General features: G+C 35.1%; 1 pseudogene; it reads left to right on the top strand.

The window, feature by feature from the left end:
- Positions 1-9,947: 9,947 nt before the first annotated feature.
- LOC129462374 (small ribosomal subunit protein uS13-like) lies at positions 9,948-13,687 on the top strand (annotated as a pseudogene).
- Positions 13,688-17,252: the final 3,565 nt, after the last annotated feature.

Below are 17,252 nucleotides of genomic sequence, written 5' to 3'. Positions count from 1 at the left end.
ATCTTTGAATTTAAGTTTCAAAAATTATTCTGCTTTTTCTATTTGCTTCTGTACTCTTTTTTCCTTTTACTCTTTTTTGTTGTAATATTTTGAATTAAGTGTATACTATTTAATCATTCCTCTTTTTTTCTATCAGTTATATACTCTTATTTTAGTTATTTTATTGGTTAGCCTAGAACTTATAACTTCTTACATCAAGTGATAAAAAAGCTATCGCTCTGTCACTGTACCAAAGAAGGCATATGGGGTAAATAAGCATGTGAAGATACTCAACATCATTGTCATTAGAAAATTTAAAATTAAAACAATGAGATATCACTACCTACCTATTAGAATGGCCAAAATTCAAAACACTCAAAAGACCAAATGCTGCTGAAGATGTGAAGCAACAGGATATCTCCTTCATTGCCAGTGGAATTGAAAAATGGCACAGCTACTTTGGAAAACAGTTTGCAGTTTCTTACAAAACTAAACATACTTTTATTATATAATCAAGCAATCATTCTCCACAGTATTAACCCGAATGAATCGAATATTATGTCTTCACAAAAACCCACACATAACAGGGAATAGCAGTTTCATTCATAATTGTCAAAATTTGAAGCCATCAAGATGTCTTACAACAGGTGAGTGAATAAAAAAAAATGGCACACCAATGCAATGGAATATAGCACTAAAAAGAAATGAGTTAATAAGCTATAAAGTCATGAAGATACATGGAGAAACTTCAAATGCATATTTTTAAATAGAAGAAGCCAGTCTGAAAAGTACCTGCTGTATAATTCCAACTTTGTGACATTCTGGAGAAGGCAAAATTTTAGAGACCTGTGGTTGCCAGGGATTTGCAGGAAGGGACAGAGGAATACATTAGCGGAGTATAGGCAAATTATAGGGCAGTGAAGCTATCCTGTATACTACTGTAACCATAGACACATGACGTTGTATGTTTGTCAAAACCCATCGAACTGTACAACACCAAGAGTGAAACTCTCATGCAAACTATGACCTTTAGTTAATATAATGGATCAACATTTGTCCATTGATTATAAAAACGCCCACTAATGTGAGATATTAATAATTAGGAAGATTGTGGGGAAGGTGTAAGGAGAACTCCATACTTTCTATTCAATTTTTCTGTAAATTTAAAACTGCTCTAAAAATAAAATCTATTAATCAAAACCAAATAAAAGCTACTGTTAAGCAATAACTTTCTTCCAGAATAGTAAGGACCTTAGCACACGTCTACCCTATGACAACCCTTACAGAATTTTAAAGTCAACTATATTGAGGTAGAATTTACATGCAATACATGTTTCCATTTTACATGTACATTTCAATGAATTTTGCCCAATGTATATGTCCATGTAACCACCAAAAGAGTAAAGATATCAAAAACTTCCTTCACCCTGTATGTTTTCTTCTTCCCCTTCCCAGTAAATCCTCACCTTCCATTCCTAGTTCCAGGTAATTGCTGATCTGTTTCTCACTGCAGATTAGATTTAAAAAAAAAAAAAAAAAAAAAAAAAAGCTTTACATAAAAGTAGTTACCCAGAATGTACTCTGTAGTATCTGTCTTCTGCTCAGCTCAATGTTCCTGATATCTATCCATACCATTGTGTATATCACTGATTAATTCCTTTTTATTTCTGGGTATTCCATCATACAGATATACCATAATTTGCTTATACATTCACCTGTGTTGGCATTTGGTTTGTTAGAAGTTTTTGGCCATTTTGAACATAGCTGCTGTGAACATTTATTCAGAAGTCCTTGTAGAACACAAGTTTTCATTTATTTTGGAAAAACAGCTATGAATAGAATTATTGAGTTATATGATTATTGGGTTTTTAATATTCATCTTTATTAATCCCATCCTCAATGGGCACACAAAGTGTTATGAGTCAGAAAAACATCTCTTATTAATTTCTTCGTAGTGATTAATGAGTATATTGTCCTTCCTTGCCTTTCAATAGGCTTATCCCTGAGGCAACACAATAAGAGCCCATGGAAATTTTTCCTACACAAGTGGCTAGATGCTTCATAGGTGTGGAATAAGAATAAAATGACCTTTCTCTGTTGACACAGGAGAAGGTTATCCCTCTGGTCTCTGCAAAAGTCTTCTCATTACTCCAATGCTTTAGTATGTAAATGCAATCTCTCTTAGGGCCAGATAGACCAAAACATCTTAACTTTTAAGAATCAGAAATGTGTTCAATGTCTGAAGCCAAATTCCTTCTTGAAATAACAATATCTAGGAAGATTACTTACCCGTCTCTGTGGTGTGCTAACAGTTAAGCTAGGGGCCTATCCCTGGACGTAAACATTTGACTTTAAGGAAGATATGTCTTTATCTTTTTGAATCAGACAAATTATCTCTGTCATAAGGGGAACAAATAAATCTAATTCTTACGGTATGTAAAAAATGTTTCTAGGGGAAGCCAAAGCAAATGATCTTAACTTTCTACCATGTACGTTTCTGTTTCTATGTCTCGGGAGGCCAGGTTTCTTTTCCGAAACACTTAGAAATCCAAGTAAGTTTTATTTACAAGAAATTATATATAAGTTTAACTTTACAAGAAGCTGTTAAACTGTTTTCAAAGTACCATTTTATATTCCCATGAACTGTATATGAGAGTTCTAGTTGCTGTATATCCTCACTGATATTTGGTTCCTTCTGTCTTTTAAAATTTAGTTATGTAATGGATAGGTAGTGATATCTCATTTTGTTTTGTGATTATTTTCTGCCCCAGTTGAAAACATTATTTCCCGGGTTTTGGCTTCCATTGATGCTGTCAAGAAGTTAACTGTTGGACTAACTGCTCTTTACAAAATATGTTTTTCTTTCACTATAGCTACATTAAGATTTTTTCTGTGTGTCTGCTATGCAGTGTAGTAGTGTACAATAATTTTTGTCCTATTTCAGATTTGACAGCTTCCTTGAATGTGATGTCCTGTTGGTTTTAGAAAATTCTTAGCTACTGTTCCTAATATAGTGTCTTTGGTTTCCTCTCTCCTTTCACTCCTACTGTGGTTTGTATTAAATTGTATGCCAGTCTTTCTCCCTGTATCTTAAACATATTATATACTTTCTTCTGTATTTTCATCTTTTTTTCATTTAATATTTCATTTTAGATAATTCTTTCTGTCTGATCTTCCAGGTACCAATTACTTATTTAATTTTGTTTAATTTACTCTTAAATATGTTCATTGTGTTCTAAATTATTTTTCAGTTCTAACATGTCTTAGTTTTTCCAAATATGTTGTCTTCTTTTTCATTATAAAATTTTTACACTGGGCTTTTGTGTGTTTAAAAACAGTAAGCATAGTTGTTCTCAGGCATCCCTGTGGATATGCTTCTGCAGTCTTTTTATTTTTCAAACTAGTTCTCATTTATCTTCTACTGCACCTTGTCTTTGTATTTACAAAGTTATTTGTTGCAGTAATGTGAGATATAGAATTAAATTTTCTTCTACCAGAGAGAATGTTGTGTGTCTCTACTTGGTTCCTGGGTTATAGTGGTTTGAGACACTTCTATGCTAGTGCTACTGTGGCATCCAGAGGATGCAACCCAGATAATAGTGCTTGCAGGGTTATTCTTGCTTTTATTCTTGCTTACCTTACGTGAGGGCACTCTTCGGGAGTCTCAATCCAAGGCAGAGGATGATTTCCAAAATCTCCATCCCCAGTGGATCCCTAGCCCTAGGGAGCTGTTGAAAGCACTCAGTATTTTGCCCCCAAAATAGCCAACTTGTTCAGTAAAACGATGCCCCCAAATAATAGCCTATCTCTCTGGAATTTCTCTTTCTCCTATATTTCAAACCAAAGAAAATTCACCATTTTGGTATGTCTTAGATGCTAAGGCAATAGCTATTTAAAACAATAATATCTAGCTTTATAATTATGTTTATCAAGAAGCCTTGTACCAGGTATTGGGCAAGAAATCAACAAATATGAAATTCACCTCAATTCTAGTAAAAATAACATACATATTTTCTTTACATACTACATATTTTTACAAAGATTAAAAGTAGCAAGAAAACATACACGTTACCTGTTCATCTATATTATCTCTAAATAATATATGAATAATCTTTTTTAAATTATATATATGAAATCATAGCATGAATACTTCTCTAGACATGTTTTTTCAACCATTCTTTTGTTGAAGTGTATCTATGGTGATATGTGTAACCGAAGTTCATTTATTTTCATATATAATATACCATTGTATGTATATCAACATATATTTGTCTATTATACTGTGGATATTCAGATTGTCTTAAGTACACAGTCAAAAATGAAACTATTTTGTCTTACTATATACATGTATTCAACTTTATTATATATTGTCAAATGGTTTTAGAGAGTATTTATAATAATTTTAAAAACCACCAGCAATTTATTAAAGTTCCTGCTATTTTGTATCCATGACAACATTTGTATTATTAGCTTATTTTAATTTTTGCCAACCCAGTCTTTTACAATGACATCTCATTATAGGTTTAATTTATATTTTCCTGTGAAGAAATAAGATAAAAATATATCTCTTTTTCCTCTTTCCATTTACATATTTGCCGATTGTTTTTTCTATGTGGTTTCTATATGGTTTTTCTTATTGGCATGAAGAAATTATTTATGTAGATTGAATAATAATTCTTTTCCTGTGCTTTATGTTGCAAACATCTTCTGCTAGGATGTAGCTTGTCTTTTACTTTATAGTTATTTTGATGACTATGTGTTATTTTTGTTATAGTTGAAAAATTCATTAAGCTTCTCTTTGAAGACATGATTTTTGTGCTTTGTTTGAGAAATTAATTCCTATCTTAGAGAATAAGAACTTTTTTCTAAAATTCTTCTGGGTTTGATTTTAGACATAGGTATAATATTTCATTTTTTTCATGTGGATAACTAATATTCAGAGCTTATTTGTTGAGATGTTCCAAATATTCTGACTCATAAACATCATCACATTGGTAATCTATCAGAACTCTCTATGAGGGTGAATAGACAACCTACAGAATGGGAGAAAATATTTGCAAACTATGCATCTGACAAAGATCTAATATCCAGCAATTATGAAGAACTTGCAAATTTATAAGAAAAAAAACAAACAACCCCCTGAAAAAGTAATCAAAGGACATGAACAGACATTTTCCTAAAGAAGACATATATGCAATCAAAAAGCTCAATATCACCGATAGAGAAATGCAAATCAAAATCACAATGACATACCATCTCACACCAGTCAGAATAACTATTAATAAGAAGTCAAAAAATAACAGATCCTGGCGATGTTGGGGAGAAGAGGGAACACTTATGCACTGTTGGTGGGAGTGTAAATTAGTTCAACCATTGTGGAAAGCAGTGTGACAATTCCTCAAAGAGCTAAAAACAGAAATACCATTTAACCCAGCAATACCATTACTGGGTATATACCCAAAGGAATATAAATCATTCTACCATGAAGACACATGCACAAGCATGTTTATTGCGGCACTATTCTCAATAACAAAGGCATGGAATCAACCTAAATGTCCATCAATGGCAGCTTGAATAATGAAAATGTGGTACATATACACCATGGAATACTATGCAGCCATTACAAAGAATAAGATCATGTCCTTTATAGAAACATGGATGGAGCTGGACTTCATTTTCCTTAACAAACTAATGCAGGAACAGAAAACCACATGTTCTCACCTCTAAGTGGGAGCTAAGTGATGAGAAAATATGGACACATAGAGGGGAACAACACACAATGGGGCTGATCAGAGGTTGGAGGGTGGGAGGAGAGAGAGAATCAGAGGGTGGGAGGAGACAGAGAACCAGAAAAAAAACTATTAGGTGCTACACTTAGTACCTACTTGATGAAATAATCGGTACAACAAACCCCTGTAACACAATTTTACCTATATGACAAAACCACACATGTATGCCTGAATCTAAAAGTTTTGGTTTTTATTTTATTTTTACTTTTTTTTTTTGAGACGGAGTCTCCCTCTGTCGCCCAGGCTGGAGTGCAGTGGCGCAATCTCGGCTCGCTGCAAGCTCCGCCTCCCGGGTTCACGCCATTCTCCTGCCTCAGCCTCTCCGAGTAGCTGGGACTACAGGGGCCCGCCACCACGCCCGGCTAATTTTTTTTTGTATTTTTAGTAGAGACGAGGTTTCACCATGGTCTCGATCTCCTGACCTCGTGATCCACCCGCCTCGGCCTCCCAAAGTGCTGGGATTACAAGGGTGAGCCACCGCACCCGGCTTTGGTTTTTAGTCTCTGTATGGTTAGGTCTGTTTCTCCTCTCTCCATCATTTTCATTGCTGTGTTTGTTTATTGCTGTGACAAAACAGATACTCAACTATTAAGATTTTGTAATATATCTTTCCATATAGAAAATGCTCCCCTCCCCAGCCAATCTTATTCTTTCTCAGTATGCCTTAACTATTCTTGTAGCTTCTCTCCTCCATTTTGTAATGTGTGTCCTTGTTTGTACAAGTTTTTTGCTTTGTTTATTGAATTCTGTTGACTCTGTAAAGTAGTTTAGGACAATATATATCTTTATGGGAGAAGACTATCTATGAGCATAGCATTTTCTTTCACATATTTGGAACTTTCTAAATACCTTTCAACATTTTAAAGTATTTTTTCATAAAACTTATGTGTATCATTTTTTCTTTTTTCTTTCTTTCTTACTTTTACTCATAACTATCCCATAATACTATTTCTATCATAAATGAAGCTTCCAGAAATAGATGCTCTTGTTGTTGAACAAAAATCCTGGTGACTATTTGTATTGAACTTAATAATCATATTACATATTATTTGTGAATAATAATAGCTGTTTTGCTTCCTTTCTAACCCTTGCACCTCTTTTTTCTTGTTCTTTATTCTCTTCTTCTTTTTGTACAGATGGGGTCCCACTATGTGCCCAGGCTGGTCTTGAACTCTTGGCCTCAAGTGATCCTCCCAAACTGCTAGGATTATAGGCATGAGCCATTATGCCCTGCCTGCACCCCTCTTTTTTCTTTGTGAAAATAAAAATGCTAAGACCTCTCATAATACGTAGAATAAATGTTATAAAACTGAACATTAGGGCCGGGCACGGTGGCTCACACCTGTAATCCCAGCACTTTGGGAGGCCGAGGTGGGCGGATCACAAGGTCAGGAGATAAGAGACCATCCTAGCTAACACAGTGAAACCCCATCTCTACTAAAAATACAAAAAATTAGCCGGGCGTGGTGGTGGGCACCTGTAGTCCCAGCTACTTGGGAGGCTGAGGCAGGAGAATGGAGTGAAACTGGGAGGAAGAGCTTGCAGTGAGCCGAGATCGGGCCACTGCACTCCAGCCTGGGCAACAGAGCGAGACTCCGTCTCAAAAAAAAAAAAAAAAAGCTGAACAATAATGTATTGTTTCCGATTTAACATCAAATAAGTTATCTACTGAGAGATTTTTGTAGCTACTTTTATCTGATGATTGAAGAAGTTCCTTTTTATTCAAAGTTTGGTATAGCTTTCTATCACTAATAGTTTTAAATTTTTCTCATCAATATTTTTGTTCTTTCTAATCTCTAATGTAGCATTACATGTTAAATTTTTTTATTCAGTGACACAGTGGTTAGCCTTTCCACTTCATTAACATTTCACCTAAATATATTTAAATGGTAATATAACATGATCATAACTTACAAATACGTATGCGTGAGTAACAATTATTTCACTAAAATATGAGTGCAGATATAGATCTTTTTGATGAACCAGAGACAGAAGATGATAACTAAAAAGCAATCAAAATCCAATTAGCCAGAGGCAGAAGTTTGATATATTTTGTTCAATAATATTTAACTAAATTAAAATTCTATCTCTTGAAATAAATATTTTATGAATTATATTTCCCTTGAAAGTCAAATTTGAATCCTAATATGGCAAAAGTTTAGGCTTCAATATTATTTGATTTGTTACTGTAACATTCTTTCTTACAATAAATATTCATTAATCTAAATATGATTAATATTCATTAATCATCCAGCGCTCTTTCATAGCATCTGTAAACATTTTGTGTAATTCAAACCACAGCAGAAGCAGCAAAGACCATCATTAATATACTACCTCTCCTTTCTTGTAAAGGGATTTAAAAAAGAAAAATGAAGAAATTCTAAACTGTGCCCTTAATGAATGCTGAAGAACAACAAATTCACCCTCTTCTTTCAACTAAGAAAAATTAATCATCTCGTGAGAATTATGATATTTATGAGGCACATAAAGAGATCTATATAATGCTCTAAAAAGACATTCGGAAATATTTTTGTTCCTCTTGAATTTCAAATTATTGTGAGCACCTATCCTTATCTTGCATTACTTTTCTAGTCCAACCCAAAGAACTTTCTGTGATGATGGAAAGTTTCTGTAATCCATACTGTGCAATATAGTAGACTTCTGGGCTCTTGAAAGTTGGCTAGTGTGCCTGGGGAGCTGAAGTTTTTAAATTGAATTTACGACTAAATTTTATTTAAATTTAAATAGCTATATGTGTCCAGTGGCTACCATAAAGGACCAAACGGCCAGACATATCACTTACATATTTGTTGTTTGTTTATATGTACATTTTCTCTTTCTCACCACTAAAAGTAAAATTTGATGACAGCAGGATCTTTGCCTGTTTTTGCTCACTATTATAACTCAAGTGATTAGAAAAGTAGTTGGGACATGGTAATTTTTTGTGTATTTTAATACTCTGAAAACAATAGAAATTTGAAAAGCTTTTTTTTTTCAAAATTCAAATATGCTATGTAGTGTACTCTTTAAAGCAAGGGTTAAATAAATGCTAGAAGTTCTAAGATTTTTTTTTAATGGCCCCTTAGGTCAGGTTGCCATAATAAAAATCAAAATTTTCTATCCCAAATGCATCAGTGGTTGTCTCTACTTAACTCGCAGTTAGACTTCTGGGATCAAGAGGTCAGTTTACATGTACAAGAGTCAGGCTTTGGCATATACAGAAAGTGTAAAAAAAAAACACAAATTTTAAGCCTAGGTTTAACCTGGAACCAATAATGAAGCAGATATTCTAAGCAAAGTATCCATTGAAAGAGATCAGCCAGGCATTACAAACCATATATGAGCCAACTGAAGGAACTCTAAAATTTGAAGGTTGGATAGAAAACAGTTAATAGGGAGATTTCCCCCAAGTTGTTTAAGAATGAAGGTGTACACTTTGAGTATGCAGTTATTAATGACTGCTGTAAAATATAGCACACTGAAATCTAAATTTTGCATAGAACACCAATCATTTTCTTATTTTTTCAATTTTTGGCTCAGAAATTTGAGTGGGACTCAGCAAAGATAGTTCATCTCTGATCCACAAAAACATCCCAACTGGGATACTGCAAGGACTTGCATGTCTGGAGTAAATAGAAAGAGCTGAGAGCTAGCAAGGCATCTCCCTCTCTCTCTCTCTCTCTCTCCTTTCTAACCCTTGCACCTCTTTTTTCTTGTTCTTTATTCCCTTCTTTTTGTACAGATGGGGTCCCACTATGTGTACAGGCTGGTCTTGAACTCTTGGCCTCAAGTGATCCCGCCACCTCACCCTCCCAAACTGCACACACCCCTCCCTCTGTCTGTCTCCCTCCCTCTCTCTTCCCCTTGTTCTATATGACCTTAACATTAGCTAGGGCTTCCTCACAGCATGGAGGACTCAGGTCAGTCAGACCTTGACATGGTTGGTCAATGCACCAAGAGGAATGAAGCTGCTCATCCTCTTAAAATCTACAGTCAAAACTGCTATAGCATCATTTTCAGTATACTACATTATTTAAAACAGTCAGAGCCTAGCCCCAACTCAAGGGGGGACTCACAGACCTCACCTCTCATTAGAAGAAGCGTCAAAATATTCGTGGCTATTTTTATGCCATCACAGATTAAAGCAGCCTTCAGCTATGGATGAATAAATATCTAACAATGAAGGGTACTGAATTATTTTTATCTAAAATATACATGGAAATAATTGAGTTACACTTATTAGAAATGTCCTTGGCAATGTGCTAGAAATCAACTATTAGTTTTAAAAGTCATATGTTTAGAAGGATTCCATTTTACTGTATTACTTGTTTGTCCACTACCACTGTCTACCCTGCCACATCTACAGGCAACTCTTCCTCTGTTTAGTCACCCCAAAGAAATTCACCAAGCTGTCTCTAAGCAATGACTCTATGAAGTTGTCTAATTTATTAGGACGTCACAGAATTAGTAAGGCAGAAAACCAATAACATAATATTGAGACCTTGAAACTCTCAAGAAACTCTGGAAATTTTATGATTTTGTCACATAAACTCACCTGCTTTTGCTTGGTCCATATTGCAATGTTAGGAGAGGGGAGTGTAGCTAATAAACACAGTCATAAATTTATGCTATTTTCCTTCTCACAGCATTTTATCACAAGTTATCATACATTATTATAATTTATCTTTGCATATCTGAACAGCAGATGAGTGATAAAAATGCACGGAGGAGTAATGAGTTACATTTAAATGTATTCTCAGAGTTAAGTCTTGTACCCAAAACCCATAAGCTTCATGGCTCAAAATTGATTTTTTTTTAACTTTTTACTTGCTCTCTGTTACTACAGTGTATGGTAATCAGAATAATGATACTCCAAAGATTTCCGCACCCTAATCCCTCAAACCTGTAAATATCTTACCTTGCATGAGTGCCTCAGCCAGTAGAAGCTGGAAAAGGCAAGCGACTGTGTTCTCCACAGTTTCCTGATGTCCTGCATATATCAGGATTTCAGCCTGTTAAACCTGACTTTTACCTTCTGATCTCCAAACTGTACTATAAAAAAAACTGTGTTCTGTCATTGTATTTGTGACAATTTGTTACAGCAGCAGTAGGAAACGAATCCATGATGAAATAGAATATATAACCTACAACATTTTTAAGTTAAGAGCAGAGGCTATTAAAAATGACAATTGGACAACCACTAGAATTTGAAAATGTCCCTGTCAAATTGGGTTGAATGCTCATCCTATCAGTAAAGCCACTTTATCTTTGTAGGGTATTGGGTTAACTTTCCTGGTGACTGTCCTTCCATATACACAGTGTTAAATAGCCTCCTAGGAACTAGGAACAAATACAATATTTATGTGGGTCCAGAAACTTCCTGAAAATGTACATGTTCTAAAGCACACTTGAGCACTTAGAAACTCTGAACTTCCTGATCACCTTTTGCTAAGCATATTCTACTTGAAGACCATCTCTTGGGAAACTTGGCAGTGAGCCAGGAACTCTGAGGTGATTACTATGCTGAGGCCAAATAAAACTCTGTAGTACTGCCCAGAACATATAGTGCATTCTAACCACAAAAGAGACTTCAGACAAATCTCTACTAAGGGATATTCTACCGAATATCCAAATATCCGAGCAGTAACCCTGAAAACTGTCAGTCATCAAAAACAAGGAATACCTGAGAAACTGTCACAACTAAGACATAGGACACAGGACAACTAATTGTAATGTGGTATGCTGGATGAGATTTTAGGACAGAAAAAGCACGTTAAGGAAAATTGAGCTATTCTACAGGTGGCCTCCACACCTCCACTTGTGTTGCTGCCATATCCATGGGGATCCCTGAGAAGTTCCAGCATATTTTGCGAGTACCCAACACTAACGTCAATGGGCAGTGGAAAATAGCCTTTGCCATCACTGCCATTAAGGGTGTGGGTTGAAGATATGCTCACGTGGTGTTGAGGAAAGCAGATATTGACATCACCAAGAGGGCAGGAGAACTCACTGAGGATGAGGTGGAACCTGTGATGACCATTGTACAAAATCTACACCAGTACAAGGTCCCAGACTGGTCCTTAAACAGACAGATGTAAAGGATGGAAAATAGAGCCAGGTCCTGGCCAGTGGTCTGGAAAACAAGGTCTGTGAAGATCTGGAGTGACTGAAGAAGATTCAGGCCCACAGAGGGCTGTGCCACTTCTGGGGCCTTCATGTCTGAGGCAAGCATGCCAAGACCACTGGCTGTGGTGGCCCTGCTGTGGGTGTGTCCAACAAGAAACTGACATGCGGGCCTTGTCTGTTAATAAATAGTTTATATGAAAAAGATAAAAACAGGAAAACCAAGGGAATTTAAAAAAGTAATCTAAAATGAACTTTAGTTAATAATATTGTATCAGTATTGGTTCAATAACGATGACAAATGTACTATTTTAATTTCAGTTGTTAATAGGGGAAACTGAGCATAGGATATACTGGATCTCTCTATTCCATCTTTATAAGAATTCTTTAAATCTCAATGTATTTATTAAATATCTCTGTCATAAGTTCTAGTTAAGAAACTTCAATTTAAAATTTTTGACCACTGAAAATGCAAAGGTGGAACATTGTGCTTGGGAGATGTATGTCCAAGATTTCAAAAATTCTGATAGCCAACAGATTTCAAATGATTGTTATTATTTTTCTTACTTATAAAGTGGCACAGTTGATCAAGATGACTTTTATTTACTGTGACTTTCTTACAAACCCAAAATGAAGACACAACTTCTGAAGACAAAATTTTTACACATATAGAAAAAAAATTTGGTTTCCTATATATACATCTATAGTAATAGCATATGTACACTAGACATTGTATTTAGTTTCTTAAAACAGTTGTAACTTCACATACTGGGAGATGCATTCCCTAACCTCTAGGAGGAGCTCCTTGCCAGCAATCTCCCTATAAAACACACACAAACACTCACTCACTCACTCACTCACTTACTTACTCATTCTCTCCAGTCTTCATTCAAAGGTAGATGGTCACAGAGTTAACATGAGTCAAAGCTAACGAAACAAATCACCTTTTTTACTATGGGAAGAAGTTTCCAGTGAGGGAGTAGATAGGTTCATAGTTGTTAGGTACTCTTCAAAAAGAAGTGGCAAGTTTTGTAAGTGAAACACATGTAAAGGAGCCAGAACCATCTAATTTATGAACATATGTGTTAGGAGAGGCCACAAACAGTTTGCAACACAGATCCTGCTGTAATGCATACCGTATATGTGCTTGTGATGGGACAACTTTATATTTCTCTCAGAACGTTTTGATGACAATAGGTAGTTCATCAAATATTTGGAGTCTTAGTCATCTCTATTTTCTTTCTTTCCATTAACAGTCAAGGCTAATATTTTCTATCCAGGAAAAATTGTAATACAAAATACACCTTTACATTGAAAAAAAAAAGTTAATGTAGGTGTATGAACAGAAAAGGAGTTGTTATTCATCCATCATTTTTATAAAACTTTCCATAGCCACATTCAATACCTATGTATAGCATATAGTCTTATTATGCATTAATTTCCTTAATATTTTTCAAAATGTATGTTTACATGTAATACATTTATTATTTGTTTTGAATGTGAACAAATATTTTCAAACTTTCTTAGTTTTCATATCTAATATGATCAATATTCAGAGATATTGCCCACAAAAATAAAAGTATTTTGGTCCTGAATAACAAGAATATAAAGGGATTTCAACCAAATGTTTGAGAAACACCGTTTGAGAAATACAAGATCTTGGTAACCTGGAGGCTTTAGAGGACGATCTGGAAAGCCTTGGAGCAGAGTCTGAATTGAGTCTGCTGATTGTTTACTCTTCAGAGATCCGAGGGTCAATGGCCCCCATTGGAGAAAGATTTATATTGGCCCCATAAATGTGTTCCATCTTGGTATGGCCCCAAGGATCTGAGGAGAAGCTGTATATTTGAACTGAGTCTTTTCAATCATCATTCGAAGGCTTACTGTTGGTTTTTTTAAAGGTAATATGCAGAAAAGAGTGTTTGGAGTTATCAATTGCTCTATTTTATACACTCATGCAGGTGTGTGAGTGAAAGAGGGAAAAAATGTATGGAAGATTATGTGAAAAAGAAAAGATTTATATACCTGAGGGTTGGTTGTTTTTTTTTTGTTTTTGTTTTTGGCACAGGCTGCCTGAGAGAAAAGAGGGAAGGAAATGGGTGTGCCCATGAAAAAAAACCTAATTTAAATAAAATTGTATTTGTCTACATATATCTGTATTTATAGACAATTGTTTTGGAAAGCTGTTAAATCTTTCTCTTCCAACTGATGGGGAGTCACTTTTTCAGGGGAAAAGAAAGTTGCAAAGGTGTGTGTATATCATATGATTCTACTTTAATAACAAAATAGTGGATATAATATATGTAAATATATATGCTTATATATATATATTCATGAACAACAAAAAAGGATTGAAAGTGAGCATTTTAGGCTATTAGTATTGGTTATCTCAATGAGATGAGAAAGAGAAGTAGAGAAAGACAACTAGCATGGCTTTTATGCATTTTGCAATACAGATGGTCCCTGACTTATTTGGTTCGACATACAATTGTTGAACTTTATGATGATGTGAAAGCAATACATATTTAGTAGAAACCATACTTTGAATGTTGCTCTCTTCTCTGGCTAGCTGCAGGATACAGTCCCAGGATGCCGGGCAGCAGCAGTGAGCTACAGCTCCCAGTCAGCTGCGCAATCACAAGGGTAAACAACTGAAACGACCATTCTGTTTATTACTTCCAGTGCAGTATTCAATAAATTACAAGAGATATTATAAAAGGGATTTTGTGTTAGATGACTTTGCCCACCTGTGGGCTAATGTAAGTGTTCTGGGCACATTTAAGGTAGGCTACGCTCACCTATGATGTTTTAAAGGTTAGGTGCATTAAATGCATTTTTGACTTAACAATATTTTCAACATACAACCGGTTTATCTAGATATAACCTCATTGTGAGTCAAGGAATATTTGTATGTCATTTCAATTGTTAAGAGAAGTATGTGCTATCACTGTAATGTAGAAAAGATGAAAGTTTTATTAATGATGCTCAATATAGAACAATGTTATGATATAATGCATGTTAAAAATAGTTACAAAGAATTTGTATAGTAAGTCCCATTTTTATAAAAAATTAGGCTATGTTTGTGTATGTATAGCTTTGCAAAACTTGTCCTCTTGTTTCTGAATCGTGCCTGAAGCACACAGCTAAGTTCAAAAATTGCTAAGTACCATGTACCAATTCTAAATCCACATAGCCAACAATGAACTGACAATTGGGACCTGACACCTTTATCACTCAGTGGTGACAAACCCTGAGGAACAAATAGAAAAGGAAAAATTAAGAAGCTTTTCAGTACAAGACTGACCTTTCTCTACACTAAGGGACTAGAGTCATTGATCTGCCTATGTTGAAAGACAAATACCAAAGCTTTGGATCAATATTGAGTTCAAGTAATAATTTATCAGTTATAACAGTCTAGTAACTAAAGGTACCTGAAAAGTATAAAATCAGTCCAAAATTCTAATGACGGAAGTGCTATTCAGCAAGAAAGAAGTATGTGAGTTGTATGTAAGTAGGGATGAGAGTTAGGTTTGTTTAAATTATCTACTTATTGCATTATTGGGGACAAATATAAAATGTTATGGTTCCGAATAATTTGAGATTCCAGCGACATATGTTCAGAAAAAGACTGGAAGGATACATGCTACTGTGATAATAAAGGTTATATCTGGTTGGTAGAATCATGGAAGTTTATTATAATTCTTATTTTTGTATGACTATGTTAGCTACTAGAATGGAATTTTTAATGTAAAAACATTTTTAAACATTTCTGCACACAACATAAACATCACTGCTAAAAACATACAGTATCTGTTATCAATTTGCTACCTAATTTTATCTAATTCTGAGCTTAATCTTTCCACAGCATTTCTGGAAGTTTGAAAACAATATAAACATTGACTTCACATGCTAATTATTGGCTTAGCAGAGAGAGGTGTTACTTTTTATTTTCTAAAAATGTGGTACATAGCTTCTTCATTCTGTGTTCATTTAAGATATTCACTGGGGACTACTTTGTGCTAAGTCATTAAAAAAGCTTTCTCCCTACAGTACATAACTGCCATCTATTATCTCCACCTTCTTGGGCTCATCTTGTTAGGACAGAAAAGTATTCAATATTGGAAACACTTTCCTCATGACACCTTGTATTGTCTTCCAGGAAGGGTATAATAAATAAGTCAATAGCTTTCTAGCACAAACCACACTATCCACTCTGGTAATCGGTAGTCCTTCACAATGAAGAATTTGTTTCTTTGCTTTAGAGGGCTTGCCAATCCTTTCCCAAACTATTGCCACAGACATTTAATTTCTCCTAATGGTAGCATGAATTGAACTTATCTCTTTCACCTCAAAACTTGAAGTTTCTTCATAACCCAGATATACTTTATTGTCTATAAACTAACATATACAAGCTATAATTACTCAATGTGTTTAAAGTCCAGCTTCTTCTGTAACCCATATAAATGATATAACATATTTTTCCATTATAAAATAGGTGAACTGATAAACATTAACAAAGTAGAGATTAGAACTATTGATTCCTTACTGTATTCTTTTATGACATTTAAAGGAAATGTGAGTGAAAAAGAAAAACTCAGGGCCCCAATTCCTTATGCCAAAAGAAAATAATTAAGCTGAAAGCTGAGTCATGCAAGAAACTGCCTTTTCTTTTGTTCCTAGGCAGATACGTACAAATAAAAGGTTAAACATCTCCAAAGGTAGCTACTCTATATTCACTTTATCTCATCTACAATGCGTGAGGTGAATACATAACTGACTATTCCCCTACCTGCTCCTTTTCCCTTGAAACATGTGGATTACCATATCTTCCTTCTGTAACCTCCCAACTGGTTTTCCCTGCCAGCTGCCTAGACAGAGCAGATTTACCAAGACAGGGGGATTGCAATAGAGAAAGAGTTTAATTCATGCCGAGCTGGCTGTACAGGAGACTAGAATTTTGTTATTACTCAAATCAGTTGCCCCAAAAACTCAGGGATCCAGATTTTTAAGGATAATTTGGTGGGGAAGGGGTTGGAAAGTGGTGAGTGCTGATAGGTTGGGTCTAAGATGAACTTCCAGGATGTCAAAGATGTCTTGGACTGAGTCAGTTCCCGGGGGGAGAAAGGGGCACAAGACTCGCTGACCCAGTTTATCTGTCTGGGTGGTGCCAGCTGATTCATCAAGTACGGTGTCTACAAAACATCTCAAGCTCTGATCTCAAGTTTTGCAATAATGAGTTTATCCCCAGGAACAATTTGGGGATGTTCAGAATCTTGTAGCCTCCAGCTGCATGACTTCTAAACCATAATTTCTCAACTTGTGGCTGATTTGTTGCTCCTGCAAAAGCAGTCTAGCCCCAGG

This window comes from Symphalangus syndactylus, chromosome 2 (genome assembly GCF_028878055.3).
Source record: "Symphalangus syndactylus isolate Jambi chromosome 2, NHGRI_mSymSyn1-v2.1_pri, whole genome shotgun sequence".
Taxonomy (NCBI): domain Eukaryota; kingdom Metazoa; phylum Chordata; class Mammalia; order Primates; family Hylobatidae; genus Symphalangus; species Symphalangus syndactylus.
The sequence above is the reverse complement of the archived record's forward strand: the minus strand, read 5'-3'. Positions and strand labels throughout refer to the sequence as shown.